The 18,504-nt window shown below is 46.7% G+C and overlaps 1 protein-coding gene across 1 annotated transcript in view; it reads right to left on the reverse strand.

The window, feature by feature from the left end:
- Window positions 1-18,504, reverse strand: part of LOC115133457 (lysine-specific demethylase 6B-like) — a 54,135-nt gene that overhangs the window by 20,389 nt on the left and 15,242 nt on the right. The window contains 1 exon segment of the mRNA XM_029666705.2: window positions 16,179-16,285. The gene's annotated coding sequence lies outside the window, so the exon portion shown is untranslated.

An 18,504-nucleotide genomic window follows, 5' to 3' on the forward strand; every position in this document is an offset into this window, starting at 1 on the left:
CGCGCACACACACCGAATATGACGATGTTCTCTCACGGGCAATGAAAGTGGATGTAAAAGTATGTTAGGCAGCCACACAAACACGTCCTGCATTCACTGACACCTTTCACACGCACCCACACACACACCTGTTTCTACAACCAATCTCATGCTACACACAGCACCAACCATCTCAAAACACCATCTGCCAAAAAAAACTTCCATCCATCACCTATACCGAGACAGATAAACATCCTGTTACCCAGTTTTTCTACACTTTCATCCGTATGATTCATTTTACCTTTATTTAACTTGGCAAGTCAGTCAATAACAAAATCTTATTTACAATGACGGCCTACCCCGGACGACGCCCTATGAGACTCCCAATCACGGCCATATGTGATACAGCCTGCAATACATGAGCCTCGTCACGTAAAAGAAACACGTTTTGCATCACAGATATGCGGTGTGTGTACAACTTTAACCGTGCATGTTCGTCATAGGAGTAGTAGAATGGGCGGTGATTGTTCATTCACTCGCATTCAGATCACGGGATGCGAATAAGGTGGGCGGGTGATTCAAGCCAGAGCAAGAAACAGTTACTCGGCTACTCTTCTGCCAAGAAGCCAAAGAGCTGTAAGATAGGAGTGATAAGAAGAGCTTTTGTAAGCGGCGTTCTGCCTGTCCTAACTTTACAGCTTGATACTTCAAAGAATCCCAAACGCAACACTCGTTACGTTTCCATTAATCGGAAGTGGACGTTCAAAAAGTTTCACCGACCCCATGCCAGCACACTTCGGTCCTTAGAAGAAGGCTCGGTTTATTAAGGCCCATAAAATGCATAGGACCGAGTTGAGCTCTCGCATAAACGCTTTTATATTTTAGGCTACACTCCCGTCAAACAATTATAGGCTAACTGAGAAAAAGCACAACACTCGCCACATTTTCCCACGCGTGTTTCAATTGCTTGTCCTGGGCCATTTCTCATCTCTGACGGCTCTTCCAAGGCAGAGGTGTTTTGAGACAAACTCTAAAACCAGACCAGAAACAGTACCCCTCCCCCTGGACGATGCAAATGACTTCCTTTCAATTCCGCTGTGTGTGCGATGAAGGCCTGAGTAGGGGCAACCCATTCACTTGATAAAACAGCCAGTCAAGCTACCTAGCTCCCTCTGTCCTGCCCATCCCCACTCAACACTCCCCAAGTCAGCCCTTAGCTTATAGCACTCCCACAGACAAAGGCATGGAGGAGGGGAGATCCTTTACGCAAGCATGTTCTCCCCAGTTCTCCCTGCATCTACAGCACCCGCTCTCTGTCCCACAAAACACACGCGGGATGCTGCTATGTTTCTGAACCGCCCCCCAACCAATATTTCTACTGTCAAAATAAATTCACCAAGACGCACAACCATAAACGATCAATATATGAATACAAATTAGACAGGGGAATAGACGTGTTCTAATTGTCACATTCAACCCATTATGTAGACTGTATGACATGGCACATGATCTATTATGGGAATTACAATAGGCGACGTATTCCAGATCTAATCGTCGAGACAGCCGCTCAAGAATGAACAAGGCAGCATGAACAAGCAAGTCTTCCGGTTTCACCGAGAACTCATTTAACTGTTGCTACGCTGTAGCCTAACCATTCCTTGAATATCGGCTCCACTCTGTCAACAAATGTCACTATTGACAATCCGTTCGCGTTATCAACACGAGCAAACAGAGGAGAAAACATTTCAAATCCAACGTAGACATTTACAGAAGACTAAATTCTGACGATTTACCCTGGTCGAAAAATAACTACAAACTCGTCCAATATCCAAAGAACTACCAACGGCGAAATGTCTGTCTCTAGTGTGGACACAGCGCAACGCGAGATACACATTCAAAATGGTACATTCCAATAGTACGGTACCAAAAAGTAACCAGCTCGAAAAGTGCTTCACATAAGAAAGTAGTTATCAAGGTATTCACGTACAGTCGGTCAAGGAGTAGCCCTCGAGGATGTCGCTGAGAATATTCCCAAAACAACCAAGGATGGTTTCTTCGCAGGTTGTCGGTGTAGTGAATTTGGCTGAGTTTCCTCAATCCAGGCAGTAGCTAGTTGGATCTGTATGTATCCGCGAGTTTCTCTCTGTGCAGATAAGATGCCAGCTACTCAGACAACTGACCCAGCCGGCAGAACGTTACAGCGTTCACTCTGTCTCACTCGCTTCCTTTCAAAGCTCTCATAAACTTGTATCACTTTGACGCCCGACTAATGTCTCTGTCTGGCTTTGAAATGATTCTAGTGTCAATCGACGTGCGAGATCATATTTTTATTATTCTGTTTTTCTCCCTGCCTTCGCTCTTTGTACAGTCCGTGTCTCGTTCTTGCTCTCGACATAAGCCAGTGGGATCGGGTTGCGCTGACTGAGCCGAGCTGTGTTTTAAAGGGACAAGCCTCTCGGCTCGGTGCGCAAACTATGATGCTGTCAGTACAGAGGCACACACCAACTCACTGGCTGCTTCTTCCACACACACACGCTGCTCCGTTCGTCCACTCGCTGACGTCACCGCACGTCCCCGGAATTCCCTGACAAAGCAAAGTGGCACCGAATAACCACCGACTCTAGCCCCGCCCCCGACTACCGGAGAATGTTCCTCAGCCTTTGACTCGGTGCTTTTTTTTTTTTTAAAGGTGGGCTCGCCTCGTGACTGACCTACTGGTTGATCACCCAGACAGCGTTTCCGACTGAAAGCCTATTTTTGGACAAAGTACTATCCTGACGCCATAGCTATTATATTCCATCGTCTACTTATTCTGACTAAGGGACTAAGGGAGGGAAAGCCACTATAGTATGACAGTCTTAGGATCCCGTGTTGGTCTAATAGCAGTTATATGATCTATAATCGATATACTGTCTCAATATAATATAATACAAATACAGAATAATAAAAACATGTTTTGAACTGACTAAAGCATTTATAACCAGATATAAAGTATTTATAACATCCATAATATTGATGATTAATGTATTTTCTCTGCCATAACATCCATATAGACTCTCATGGAGTTTCTTAACAATAATTCTGTAACAGGTTTCTGGCTCTTTGGGGACAGAAATGGCTGGTCGCTCCAAACCCCCAAGAGTCACCAACATGGGTACTATAGTAATGCCAAACACATGCTCAGTTATTACAGGCAGCATGTGACACACACACACACACACACGTATATATTTAGATCCACCACCTCAGCAGGATAGGAGTATGTCAACAAAAGCAAGGACACACACAACCACACAAGATGAGAGTTTGATGCTGAACTTTCCTCGTCCCCAAACACACACAGACACACACAGACACACACACACACACACGGTAGAGAAAGGCTTAGACATGCAGTGCATTTGGAAAGTATTCAGACCCCTTGAATTTTTCCACATTTTGATACGTTACAGCCTTATTCTAAAATTAATTGAATAGTTTTTTCCTACACACAATGACAATGAAAAACAGGTTTTTATACATTTTTGCAAATGTATCAAATATAAAAAATTGAAATATTCCATTTACATAAGTATTCAGACCCTTTACTCAGTACTGTTAAAGCACCTTTGCCAGCGATTACAGCCTTTGACTATTCTTGGGTATGACACTACAAGTTTGGCACACTTGTATTTGCGGAGTTTCCATTCTTCTCTGCAGGTCCTCTCAAGCTCTGTCAAGTTGGATGGGGAGCATCACGGCACAGCTATTTTCAGGTCTCTTCAGAGATGTTAGATCGGGTTCAAGTCCGGGCTCTGGCTAGGCCACTCAAGGACATTCAGAGACTTGTCCCGAAGCCACTCCTGCATTGTCTTGGCTGTGGGTCGTTGTCCTGTTGGAAGGTGAACCTTAGCCCCTGTCTGAGGTACTGAGCGCTCTGGTGCAGCTTTTCGTTAAGGATCTCTCTGTACTTTGCTCCGTTCATCTTTGCCTCGATCCTGACTAGTCTCCCAGTCCCTGCCACTGAAAAACATCCCCACAGCATGATGCTGCCACCACCATGCTTCACTGTAGGGATGGTGCCAGGTTTTCTCCAGACATGATGCTTGCCATTCAGGCCAAAGAGTTCAATCTTGGTTTCATCAGACTAGAGAATCTTGTTATTTATTTTGTTTTTATTTTATTTTAAATTTTACCCCTTTTTCTCCCCAATTTCGTGGTATCCAATTGTTGTAGTAGCTACTATCTTGTCTCATCGCTACAACTCCCGTACGGGCTCGGGAGAGACGAAGGTTGAAAGTCATGCGTCCTCCGATACACAACCCAACCAAGCCGCACCGCTAGGCGCGTCGCCCCACGGACCTCCCGGTCGCGGCCGGTTACGACCGGTTACGACAGAGCCTGGGCGCGAACCCAGGGACTCTGATGGCACAGCTGGCGCTGCAGTACAGCGCCCTTAACCACTGCGCCACCCGGGAGGCCCTAGAATCTTGTTTTTCATGGCCTGAGAGTCCTTTAGGTGCCTTCTGGCAAACTACAAGCGGGCTGCCGTGTGCCTTTTACTGAGCAGTGACTTCTGTCTGGCCACTCTACCATAATGGCCTGATTGGTGAAGTGCTGCAGAGATGGTTGTCCTTCTGGAAGGTTCTCCCATCTCCACAGCAACTCTGTCAGAGCTCCGTTTGGCCGGGCGGCCAGCTCTAGGAAGAGTCTTGGTGGTTCCAAACTTCTTCCATTTAAGAATGATGGAGGCCACTGTGGTCTTGGGGACCTTCAATGCTGCAGAAATGTTTTGGTACCCTTCCTTAGATCTGTGCCTTGACACAATCATGTCTCGGGGCTCTTCGGACAATTCCTTCAACCTCATGGCTTGGTTTTTGCTCTGACACGCACTGTCAACTGTGAGACCTTATATAGACAGCGGTGTACCTTTCCAAATCATGTCCAATCAATTGAATTTACCACATGTGGACTCCAATCAAGTTGTAGAAACATCTCAATGATGATCAATGGAAACAGGATGCACCTGAGCTCAATTTCGAGTCTCATAGCAAACAAGGGTCTAAATACTTATGTAAATAAGGTATGTTTTAATTTTTTTTTTTATACATTTGCAAAAATGTCTAAAAGCCTGTTTTTGCTTTGTCATCATGGGGTATTGTGTGTAGATTGATGAGGGGGGGGGAGACATTTAATCCAGTTTAGAATAAGTAACAAAATGTGGAAAAAGTCTAGGGGTCTGAATACTTCCCGAATGCACTGTATGCTATTCACAGGCAATTATGATGTGAGAATGAATGTTCATTTAAGAACTTCCCACCAAGCAGCATGGTATGTTGGACTCCTGGACATGGGAGGACGTTCTGGACGGCAAGGGAGTCTACACATGGGAGGAGATCCTGGAGGGAAGGGATCGCCTTCCATGGGAACAGGTGGAGGCAGCTAGGAGAGCAGAGGCAGCCGGAGAAAGGAACCAGCGGTATGTGGGAACACGGCTGGCAAGGAAGCCCGAGAGGCAGCCCCCACATTTTTTGGGGGGGTGGCACACAGGAAGTGTGGCAGAGTCAGGAAGCAGACCTGAGCCAACTCCCCGTGCTTACCGTGGCGAGCATGGGACTGGTCAGGCCCCGTGCTATGGGGTGATGGGCACGGTACCGAGGCGGCGTATTCCCAGGCTGGTATGCTCTGTGCTAGCGTCCCGCATTTGCCGGGGGGAAGCTGGCATCCAGCCAGAACGGGTGGGGCCAGCTCTGCGCTCGAGACCGCCAGTGCGCCTCCACGGCCCTGTGTATCCGGTGCCTCGCCTACGCACCAGGCCTCCGGTGGCAGCCCCACGCACCAGGCTGTCTCTCCGTCTCCTTCCTCCAGAGTCTCCCTCCTGTCCGGAGCTGCCAGAGCCGCCCTGTCCGGAGCTGCCAGAGCCGCCCTCCTGTCCGGAGCTGCCAGAGCCGCCCTCCTGTCCGGAGCTGCCCCTCAGTCCAGAGCTGCCCCTCAGTCCAGAGGCACCCCTCAGTCCAGTGGCGCCCTCTACGAGGGTCTTCAGTCCGGGGCCCGCTGCGAGGGGTCCACGTCCCGCACCCGAGCCGCAGCCGTAAGAAGGCCCACCCTCCCCTTTAGAGTCAGGTTTTGCGGCCGGAGTCCGCACCTTTGGGAGGGGGGTACTGTCACGCCCTGGCCATATTCTCTATTTTGGTTAGGTCAGGGTGTGACTAGGGTGGGCATTCTATGTCTTTTTTTCTATGTTTTGTATTTCTATGTCTTGGCCTGGTATGGTTCTCAATCAGGGACAGCTGTCTATCGTTGTCTCTGATTGAGAACCATACTTAGGTACCCTTTTCCCCCACCTGTTTTGTGGGAAGTTAACTTTGACTTTGTTCAGGGCACATAGCCCAAAGTTTCACGGTTTGGTTTTGTTCTTTGTTTTGTCTGTGGCATTTTTAATAAAGAGAAAATGTACGCTTACCATGCTGCACCTTGGTCCAGTCCTTCAGCCAGCCGTGACATGGATTGAGTGTGTGTTCAGAGCAATGCATTAGAGATATATTGCTGAGTGTATTCACTGTTCATGATCTACTATCCTATGCACGTCTGTTTGAGTGAGTTGCAAACTACACAGCTTTCAGTCATCAATGTACTCCATACTTGGGAGGCTGTGTGTGTCTTGTGGGTTTAAGGGCTGAAGCAGTGTGTCAAATCGAATCTTATTGGTTGAAAACACAGATTTTGCAGATGTTATTGCAGATGCAGAGAAATGCTTATGCTTCTAGCTCCAACAGTGCAGTGATACCAAACAATGCAAAACAATACATCATACGCATCCACCAAAAATCGAAAGAAAAAATGAAAAAATATCAGAACGCGCAATGTCAGAGTCCGGAATATATAAATCCAGTATGTGACGGTGTGTATAGACATTGCGCACGCACACACACACACACACAAAGCAACTGCTCCCCCCCCCCACCACACACATAGTACAGTATTGTATATAGTATGTATATCTGAAGTAGTGTGTATGTGTAACGCTCTTCGTCGGTAGAAGGAAGAGTGGACCAAAGCGCAGCGTGGAAAGTGTTCATGATATTTCTTTTCAAGAAACACTCAAACAAAAATAACTAATCCAAAAAACGGAAGCGAACAGTTCCGCCAGGCACACACACTAAACAGACAATAACACCCCACAAAACCCACAACTTATATATGATCCCCAATCAGAGACAACGATACACAGCTGCCTCTGATTGGGAACCACACTCGGCAAAACTACAAAGAAATAGAAAACATAGATTTCCCCACCAGAGTCACACCCTGACCTAACCAAACAGAGAATAAATAAGGATCTCGAAGGTCAGGGCGTGACAATGTGTCTCCTTGTTGAATCCCTCTTCCTCTTCTATCGCTGGGGAAGGTAAGTGGGGTCAGACAGGGGACTGCAGGGGGTCCTTAAGCGTGTGTGTGTGTATATGTGTGTGTTGTGTGTGTAGAGGGTAATTACAGTGACTGGGCCTTCAGTAATGAGAGGAGAGGGAGTGGGAGAGGAGGACTACAGGGAGAGGGGAGCGAGTTCGGTTCTCATACTGCAGATATATATAGCATCCCTCTCATGGGTACAAGCCAAAAAGATTCTTGTCATTCCTACTTCACACAGACACATCATTTGTATAAAGTACACGCTCACACACACGCACGCACGCACACACTACATTATATAACATTAATTTGATGTCAAATGAAATCAAACTTTATTTGTCACATGCGCCGACAAGTGTTGACCTTTACTGTGAAGTGCTGACTTAAGAGTTATATAAATATTTACCAAATAAACTAAAGTAAAAAATAATAAAAAGTAACACAATAAAATAACAAGAACAAGGCTATATACAGGGGGGTACCGGTACAGAGTCAATGTGCGGGGGCACCGGTGTCGAGGTAATATGTTCATGTAGGTAGTTATTAAAGTGACTATGTATAGATAATAACAGAAAGAAGCAGCAGTGTAGAAAGGGGGGGGGCAATGCAAATAGTCTGGGTAGCCATTTGATGTACTGTTCAAGAGTTTTATGGCTTGGGGGTAGAAGCTGTTAAGAAGCCTCTTAGACTGAGACTTGGCGCTCCTGTACCGCTTGCCTTGCGGTAGCAGAGAGAACAGTCTATGACTAGGGTGGCTGCAGTCTTTGACAGTTTTAAGGGCCTTCCTCTGACACCGCCTGGTATAGAGGTCCTGGATGGCAGGAAGCTTGGCCCCAATGATGTACTGGGCCGTACGCACTACCCTCTGTAGTGCCTTGCGATCGGAGGCCGAGCAGTTGCCATACCAGGCAGTGATGCAACCCGTCAGGATGCTCTCGATGGTGCAGCTGTAAAATCTTTTGAGGATCTGAGGACCCATGCCAAATGTTTTCAGTCTCCTGAGGGGGAATAGGTTTTGTTGGGAAAGGGGGATACGTAGACAGTTGTGCAACTGAATGCATTCAACTGAAATGTGTCTTCCACATTTAACCCAACCCCTCTGAATCAGAGAGGTGCGGGGGGCTGCCTTAATTGACATCCACGGTGAACAGTGGGTTAACTGCCCTGCTCAGGGGCAGAATGACAGATTCTTACCTTTTCAGCTCTGAGATTCGATCCAGCAACATGTTGGTTACTGGCCCAACACTCCTATCGCCCAGGCAACCTTCTGCCCCAACATTTCGGCTTTTTTGATTTTGAATTCATTAGTAAAACAAATTCAAGAAACATAATTCCACCTTGACATTATGGGGTATTATGTGTAGGCCAGTGAGAGAATATCTCAATTGAATCCATTTTAAATTCAGGCTGTAACACAACAAAATGTGGAAAAAGCCGTAGGCCTGAGTAGCGGAGTAGTAGAGACGGGGAGCGTGTGTGTGTGTGTGTGTGTGTGGGGTGTGTATGCACGTGTGTGTGGTAATAGTAGGAGGATGTGTCACTGGTACAGACAGTGCCTCTCAGCCTCCTCTCTGCGGGACTGTGTGGATAGAGAAACAGACAGACGTGTGTGTGTGTGTGTAAGTCCTCAGAGTTATGCTCACACTCATTCCTGACTCAGACCATGCCACTACAAGTCCAACAAGCCTTACTCAGCACACACACACACACACACACACAGTACATAACCGTCATCCTCCTCGTAAATGACTCTTTGTGGTCTCTCTCTCTCTCTCTCTCTCTCTATTCAATTTAAGGGGCTTTATTATCATGGGAAACATGTTAACATTTCCAAAGCAAGTGAAATAGATAATATACAAAAGTGAAATAAACAATAAAAATGAACAGTTAACATTACACTCACAGAAGTTCAAGAAGAATAAATACATTACAAATGTCATATTATGTATATATACAGTGTTGTAACAATGTATAAATGGTTAAACTACAAAAGGGGAAATAAATAAGCATAAATGTGGGTTGTCTTTACATAAATATGTTTGTTCTTCACTGGTTGACCTTTTCTTGTGGCAACGAGTCACATATCTTGCTGCTGTGATGCCCACTGTGGTATTTCACACAGTAGATATGGGAGTTTATCAAAATCAGATTTGTTTTCAAATTCTTTGTGGATCTGTGTAATCTGAGGGAAATATGTGTCTCTAATATGGTCATACATTGGGCAGGAGGTTAGGAAGTGCAGCTCAGTTTCCGCCTCATTTTGTCGGCAATGTGTACATATCCTGTCTTCTCTTGAGAGCCAGGTCTTCCTACTGCATCCTTTCTCAAAAGCAAGCCTATGCTCACTGAGTCTGTACATAGTCAAAGCTTTCCTTAAGTTTGGGTCAGTCACAGTGGTCAGGTATTCTGCCACTGTGTACTCTCTGTTTAGGGTCAAATAGCATTCTAGTTTGCTCTGGTTTTTTTGTTAATTCTTTCTAATGTGTCAAGTAATTATCTTTTTGTTTACTCATGATTTGTTTGGGTCTAATTGTGGTGCTGTCCTGGGGCTCTGTGGGGTGTGTTTGTGTTTGTGAACAGAGCCCCAGGACCAGCTTGCTTAGGGGACTATTCTCCAGGTTCATCTGTCTGTAGGTGATAGCTTTGTTATGGAAGGTTTGGAAATCGCTTCTTTTTAGGTGGTTGTAGAATTTAACGTCTCTTTCTAGATTTTTGATAATTAGCGGGTATCGGCCTAATTCTGCTCTGCATGCATTATTTGGTGTTCTACGTTGTACACGGAGGATAATTCTGCATGCAGATTCTCAATTTGGTGTTTGTCCCATTTTGTGAAGTCTTGGTTGGTGAGCAGACCCCAGACCTCACAACCATAAAGGGCAATGGGTTCTATAACTGGGTGAGCGGACCCCAGACCTCACAACCATAAAGGGCAATGGGTTCTATAACTGGGTGAGCGGACCCCAGACCTCACAACCATAAAGGGCAATGGGTTCTATAACTGGGTGAGCGGACCCCAGACCTCACAACCATAAAGGGCAATGGGTTCTATAACTGGGTGAGCGGACCCCAGACCTCACAACCATAAAGGGCAATGGGTTCTATAACTGGGTGAGCGGACCCCAGACCTCACAACCATAAAGGGCAATGGGTTCTATAACTGGGTGAGCGGACCCCAGACCTCACAACCATAAAGGGCAATGGGTTCTATAACTGGGTGAGCGGACGCCAGACCTCACAACCATAAAGGGCAATGGGTTCTATAACTGGGTGAGCGGACCCCAGACCTCACAACCATAAAGGGCAATGGGTTCTATAACTGGGTGAGCGGACCACAGACCTCACAACCATAAAGGGCAATGGGTTCTATAACTGGGTGAGCGGACGCCAGACCTCACAACCATAAAGGGCAATGGGCTCTATAACTGGGTGAGCGGACCCCAGACCTCACAACCATAAAGGGCAATGGGTTCTATAACTGGGTGAGCGGACCCCAGACCTCACAACCATAAAGGGCAATGGGCTCTATAACTGGGTGAGCGGACCCCAGACCTCACAACCATAAAGGGCAATGGGTTCTATAACTGGGTGAGCGGACCCCAGACCTCACAACCATAAAGGGCAATGGGTTCTATAACTGGGTGAGCGGACCCCAGACCTCACAACCATAAAGGGCAATGGGTTCTATAACTGGGTGAGCGGACCCCAGACCTCACAACCATAAAGGGCAATGGGTTCTATAACTGGGTGAGCGGACGCCAGACCTCACAACCATAAAGGGCAATGGGTTCTATAACTGGGTGAGCGGACCCCAGACCTCACAACCATAAAGGGCAATGGGCTCTATAACTGGGTGAGCGGACCCCAGACCTCACAACCATAAAGGGCAATGGGTTCTATAACTGGGTGAGCGGACCCCAGACCTCACAACCATAAAGGGCAATGGGCTCTATAACTGGGTGAGCGGACCCCAGACCTCACAACCATAAAGGGCAATGGGTTCTATAACTGGGTGAGCGGACCCCAGACCTCACAACCATAAAGGGCAATGGGTTCTATAACTGGGTGAGCGGACCCCAGACCTCACAACCATAAAGGGCAATGGGTTCTATAACTGGGTGAGCGGACGCCAGACCTCACAACCATAAAGGGCAATGGGTTCTATAACTGGGTGAGCGGACCCCAGACCTCACAACCATAAAGGGCAATGGGCTCTATAACTGGGTGAGCGGACCCCAGACCTCACAACCATAAAGGGCAATGGGTTCTATAACTGGGTGAGCGGACCCCAGACCTCACAACCATAAAGGGCAATGGGCTCTATAACTGGGTGAGCGGACCCCAGACCTCACAACCATAAAGGGCAATGGGTTCTATAACTGGGTGAGCGGACCCCAGACCTCACAACCATAAAGGGCAATGGGCTCTATAACTGATTCAAGGATTTTTAACCAGATCCTAATTGGTATGTTGAATTTTATGTTCCTTTTGATGGCATAGAAGGCCCTTCTTGCCTTGTCTCTCAAATCGTTCACAGCTTTGTGGAAGATACCTCTGGCGCTGATGTTTAGGCCAAGGTATGTATAGTTTTTTGTGTGCTCTAGGGCAACGGTGTCTAGATGGAATTTGTATTCGTGGTCCTGGTGACTGGACCTTTTTTGGAACACCATTATTTTTGTCTTACTGAGATTTACTGTCAGGGCCCAGGTCTGGCAGAATCTGTGCAGAAGATCTAAGTGCTGCTGTAGGCATTCCTTGATTGGTGACAAAAGCACCAGATCATCAGCCAACAGTAGACCTTCGACTTCAGATTCTAGTAGGGTGAGGCCGGGTGCTGCAGACTGTTCTAGTGCCCTCGCCAATTCGTTGATATATATGTTGAAGAGGGTGGGGCTTAAGCTGCATCCCTGTCTCACCCCACGGCCCTGTGGGAAGAAATATGTGTTTTTTGCTTATTTTATCCGCCGTTTGTGTACATGGATTTTATAATGTTGTATGTTTTCCCCCCAACACCACTTTCCAACAATTTGTATTGCAGACCCGAATGCCAAATTGAGTCGAAGGCTTTTTTGAAATCAACAAAGCATGAGAAGACTTTTCCTTTGTCTTTGTTTTGGTTTGTTTGTTTGTCAATTAGGGTGTGCAGGGTGAATACGTGGTCTGTCGTACGGTAATTTGGTAAAAAGCCAATTTGACATTTCCTCAATACATTGTTTTCAATGAGTAAATGTACAAGTCTGTTGTTAATGATAATGCAGAGGATTTTCCCAAGGTTGCTGTTGTATATCCCACGGTAGTTATTGGGGTCAAATTTGTCTCCACTTTGTGGATTGGGGTGATCAGTCCTTGGTTCCAAATGCCAGAGCTAAGTATGATGTTTAAGAGTTTTAGTATAGCCAATTGGAATTTGTTGTCTGTATATTTGATCATTTCATTGAGGATACCATCAACACCACAGGCCTTTTTGGTTTGGAGGGTTTGTATTTTGTCCTGTAGTTCATTCAAGGTAATTAGAGAATCCAATGGGTTCTGGTAGTCCAGTAGTTGATTATAAGATTTGTATTTGATTATGTATATGTTTTTGATGTTTGGTCTTTGTTATAGGCCCAAAAAGATTGGAGAAGTGGTTTATCCATACATATCCATTTTGGATAGATAATTCTTTGTGTTGTTGTTTGTTTAGTGTTTTCCAGAAGTGGTTAGAGTCTATGGATTCTTCAATTACATTGAGCTGATTTCTGACGTGCTGTTCCTAATTTTTCCGTATTGTATTTCTGTATTGTTTTAGTTATTTACTCTAGTGAAGGCGTAGACTCAGGTTTTCTGGGTTTCTATGTTTTTGGTTGGACAGGTTTCTCAATGTCTTCGTTAGATTTTTGCATTCTTCATCAAACCATTTGTCATTGTTGTTCATTAACTTTTCTTTCTTTGTTCTGTTCAAGTACACTGTGATTTTTCTGTGGTCTGATAGGGGTGTCAGTGGGCTGACTGTGAACGCTCTGAGAGACTCTGGGTTGAGGTCAGTGATAAAGTAGTCTACAGTACTACTGCCAAGAGATGAGCTATAGGTGTACCTACCATTGGAGTCCCCTCGAAGCCTACCGTTGACTATGTACATACCCAGCATGCGACAGAGCTGCAGGAGTTGTGACCCGTTTTTGTTGGTTAGGTTGTTATAGTTGTGCCTAGGGGGGCATATGGGGGAAGGAATGCTGTCACCTCCAGGCAGGTGTTTGTCCCCCTGTGTGCTGAGGGTGTCAGGTTCTTGTCCGGTTCTGGCATTTAGGTCGCGACATGTCCCTGGGCCTGGAAATTATTGATTTCTCCCTCCAGGATGGAGAAGCTGTCTTCATTAAAGTATGGGGATTCTATTGGAGGGATATAGGTAGCACACAGGAGGACATTTTTCTCTGTTAAGATCATTTCCTTTTGAATTTCTAGCCAGATGTAAAATGTTCCCGTTTTGATTAATCTAATAGAGTTAGATCTGCTCTATACCAAATTAGCATACCCCCGGAGTCCCTTCCCTGCTTCACACCTGGTAGTTTGATGGATGGGACTACCAGCTCTCTGTAACCTAGAGGGCAACCAGTGGGTCCGTCTCCTCTATACCAGGTTTCTTGCAGGATGACAATGTCTGTATTGCCGATTTCTTTGATGAAGTCCAGGTTCCTGCTCTTTAGGCCAAAGGCAGATAACCTCAGGCCTTTGATATTCCAGGGTGAGATAGTGAAGGCTTTGTGTTCCATAAAGTGTCCAATGTTGTTGGTCGTGTGGTTTGGCCTCAGGCCAGTAAGTGTGAGCAGAGCCTGCTGGGCATCTGGTACATGCCATTGGCTTGGGCTAGTGTAGTGGGGGTTGGGCCTGTTTGCCCGCTCATGGCCTGGGTGTATGTGTGACTTCCATGTTGAGGCCCTCTTTGCGGGGCTGGGGTGCATGGGGTGGACAGGAGGGGCTTGGGTCTGATATGAGGGGGCCTAAAGGTGGTGTGGGCATGGTTGACTTGGGGGGTGTTCTCGCTCTCTCTCTCTCTCTGTCAGTTTCTCTCACTCTCCGTTACCAGCCTCCCTCTTTTCTCATTCTAAAATATTTTCTTCCTCTGCTTTCCTGGACTCTTATCACGCTCCCTTCTTCCCCGGGCACAGATTTCTATGTCTATGGTCAACATACAGTGGGGCAAAAAAGTAGTTAGTCAGCCACCAATTGTGCAAGTTCTCCCACTTAAAAAGTTGAGAGAGGCCTGTAATTATCATCAGAGGTACACTTCAACTATGACAGACAAAATTAGACTTTTCCCCCAGAAAACCACATTGTAGGATTTTTAATTAATTAATTTGCAAATTATGGTGGAAAATAAGTATTTGGTCACCTACAAACAATCAACATTTCTGGCTCTCACAGACCTGTAACTTCTTCTTTAAGAGGCTCCTCTGTCCTCCACTCGTTACCTGTATTAATGGCACCTGTTTGAACTTGTTATCAGTATAAAAGACACCTGTCCACAACCTCAAACAGTCACACTCCAAACTCCACTATGGCCAAGACCAAAGAGCTGTCAAAGGACACCAGAAACAAAATTGTTGATCTGCACCAGGCTGGGAAGACTGAATCTGCAATAGGTAAGCAGCTTGGTTTGAAGAAATCAACTGTGGGAGCAATTATTAGGAAATGGAAGACATTCAAGACCACTGATAATCTCCCTCGATCTGGGGCTCCACGCAAGATCTCACCCCGTGGGGTCAAAATGATCACAAGAACGGTGAGCAAAAATCCCAGAACCACACAGGGGACCTAATGAATGACCTGCAGAGAGCTGGGACCAAAGTAACAAAGCCTACCATCAGTAACACACTACGCCGCCAGGGACTCAAATCCTGCAGTGCCAGACGTGTCCCCCTGCTTAACCCAGTACATGTCCAGGCCTGTCTGAAGTTTGCTAGAGAGCATTTGGATGATCCAGAAGAAGATTGGGAGAATGTCATAAGGTCAGATGAAACCAAAATATAACTTTTTGGTAAAAACTCAACTCGTCGTGTTTGGAGGACAAAGAATGCTGAGTTGCATCCAAAGAACACCATACCTACTGTGAAGCATGGGGGTGGAAACATCATGCTTTGGGGTTGTTTTTCTGCAAAGGGACCAGGACGACTGATCCGTGTAAAGGAAACAATGAATGGGGCCATGTATCGTGAGATTTTGAGTGAAAACCTCCTTCCATCAGCAAGGGCATTGAAGATGAAACGTGGCTGGGTCTTTTAGCATGACAATGATCCCAAACACACCGCCCGGGCAACGAAGGAGTGGCTTCGTAAGAAGCATTTCAAGGTCCTGCAGTGGCCTAGCCAGTCTCCAGATCTCAACCCCATAGAAAATCTTTGGAGGGAGTTGAAAGTCTGTGTTGCCCAGCAACAGCCCCAAAACATCACTGCTCTAGAGGAGATCTGCATGGAGGAATGGGCCAAAATACCAGCAACAGTGTGTGAAAACCTTGTGAAGACTTACAGAAAACGTTTGACCTCTGTCATTGCCAACAAAGGGTATATAACAAAGTATTGAGATAAACTTTTGTTATTGACCAAATACTTATTTTCCACCATAATTTGCAATAAATTCATTAAAAATCCCACAATGTGATTTTCTGGATGTTTTTTCCCTCATTTTGTCTGTCATAGTTGAAGTATACCTATGATGAAAATTACAGGCCTCTCTCATCTTTTTAAGTAGGAGAACTTGCACAATTGGTGGCTGACTAAATACTTTTTTGTCCCACTGTACATAGTGAAATGAAACCCAAAAGAGCGGTTGAGTCTTACCTGTATATGCCACGTCTTCAGTCTGGTCAGCGGCAGGGAGGTTGGAGGGTCAGTTGACCACCATATTACGACACCTCAGGCGCTCTCTCTCTCTCTGCCTGCACCCCCTGAACACACAACATGGTTGACAACATGGTCAGTCTGGGCTTGGGGTCAAGCGGTTACAACATGGTCAGTCTGGGCTTGGGGTCAAGCGGTTACAACATGGTCAGTCTGGGCTTGGGGTCAAGCGGTTACAACATGGTCAGTCTGGGCTTGGAGTCAAGCGGTTACAACATGGTTGGCAACATGGTCAGTCTGGGCTTGGGGTCAAGCGGTTACAACATGGTCAGTCTGGGCTTGGGGTCAAGCGGTTACAACATGGTCAGTCTGGGCTTGGGGTCAAGCGGTTACAACATGGTCAGTCTGGGCTTGGGGTCAAGCGGTTACAACATGGTCAGCCTGGGCTTGGGGTTAAGCGGTTACAACATGGTCAGTCTGGGCTTGGGGTCAAGCGGTTACAACATGGTTGGCAACATGGTCAGTCTGGGCTTGGGGTCAAGCGGTTACAACATGGTCAGCCTGGGCTTGGGGTCAAGCGGTTACAACATGGTCAGCCTGGGCTTGGGGTCAAGCGGTTACAACATGGTCAGCCTGGGCTTGGGGTCAAGCGGTTACAACATGGTTGACAACATGGTCAGTCTGGGCTTGGGGTCAAGCGGTTACAACATGGTTGACAACATGGTCAGCCTGGGCTTGGGGTCAAGCGGTTACAACATGGTCAGCCTGGGCTTGGGGTCAAGCGGTTACAACATGGTTGACAACATGGTCAGCCTGGGCTTGGGGTCAAGCGGTTACAACATGGTCAGCCTGGGCTTGGGGTCAAGCGGTTACAACATGGTTGACAACATGGTCAGCCTGGGCTTGGGGTCAAGCGGTTACAACATGGTTGACAACATGGTCAGCCTGGGCTTGGGGTCAAGCGGTTACAACATGGTTGACAACATGGTCAGTCTGGGCTTGGGGTCAAGCGGTTACAACATGGTTGACAACATGGTCAGCCTGGGCTTGGGGTCATGCGGTTACAACATGGTTGACAACATGGTCAGCCTGGGCTTGGGGTCAAGCGGTTACAACATGGTTGACAACATGGTCAGTCTGGGCTTGGGGTCAAGCGGTTACAACATGGTTGACAACATGGTCAGTCTGGGCTTGGGGTCAAGCGGTTACAACATGGTTGACAACATGGTCAGTCTGGGCTTGGGGTCAAGCGGTTACAACATGGTTGACAACATGGTCAGTCTGGGCTTGGGGTCAAGCGGTTACAACATGGTTGGCATGCCATTCTATGATGGAATGGTAACACAATCAACATTGTCGTTTGGGGTTCAATACACAGTCGACATTTTAGTGGTTCATAAAGCCAAAGTGTGTGTCAGGCCAAACATGAGGCCCTGCCTTGGCCGTTGCTGTGGCCATCTGGGAGTGTGTATGTGTGTGTGTGTGCATGTGTGTGTCTGTGTTTGGCATGTGTCGCCTGTTCCCGAGTGACTCACAGTGTTACTGCAGGGTCATGTGATCAAGAACAGGTGGCACTCCGGTACACCTCCTACCCCCTACACACACACACACACACACACACACACACACACACACACGCCAGTGTGCATGTCCTTTTTGACATGATGTTGTGGTTTACACAGAGTGCAGTCTACCTAAATGTAATGTACCCTACCCATTCCTACTCCCTACTTTCAACTCTTCAACCCTCCTCCCGTCTGTCCTCCTCCCTCTACCTCCCCTCCACTGTCCTCCTCTTTCACCCTCTCCACTTACCTAAACAGATAACCTCTCTCTCCCTTTCCCTCCCCGCCCCCCTCTCTCTCGCCCTTTCTTGTTCTCTCTATCTATCTTCAAACTCACCATGCAGGCTCATGGAAAACACACACATGCATTGCTGTTTCATACACATACCTAAATACAATACATGAACACACGCTACACTCTATAAGAGTTGTAACATAAACGTATAGCTCAAGGCATGCTTCTGCATGTACTTCTATAAACACAGGTCCTGACAGTTGGGTCAATAATTGGCATGTTTACATTCATCTGCCCCTGGCAGTCAAGTGGACTAGCAGTTAAGGCACTTGACCTTTCACCCAGAGGTCAGGGGCCATAGGCCTGACTCCCTGGAAGGCCGCAGCTGATGTGGAGGGCCCTCAGAGGCCCCTACAGGGAAATGTTTGTAAGAGATTGAGCATTTCCACCTTAAAACAGAATGGATGAATGTGTATAGTATAAGTATCTGTTACTTCTGCGCGACTTACTTTTCAGCTTAGTTAGC

The sequence above is a fragment of the Oncorhynchus nerka genome, linkage group LG8 (assembly GCF_034236695.1).
Source record: "Oncorhynchus nerka isolate Pitt River linkage group LG8, Oner_Uvic_2.0, whole genome shotgun sequence".
Lineage (NCBI taxonomy): Eukaryota > Metazoa > Chordata > Actinopteri > Salmoniformes > Salmonidae > Oncorhynchus > Oncorhynchus nerka.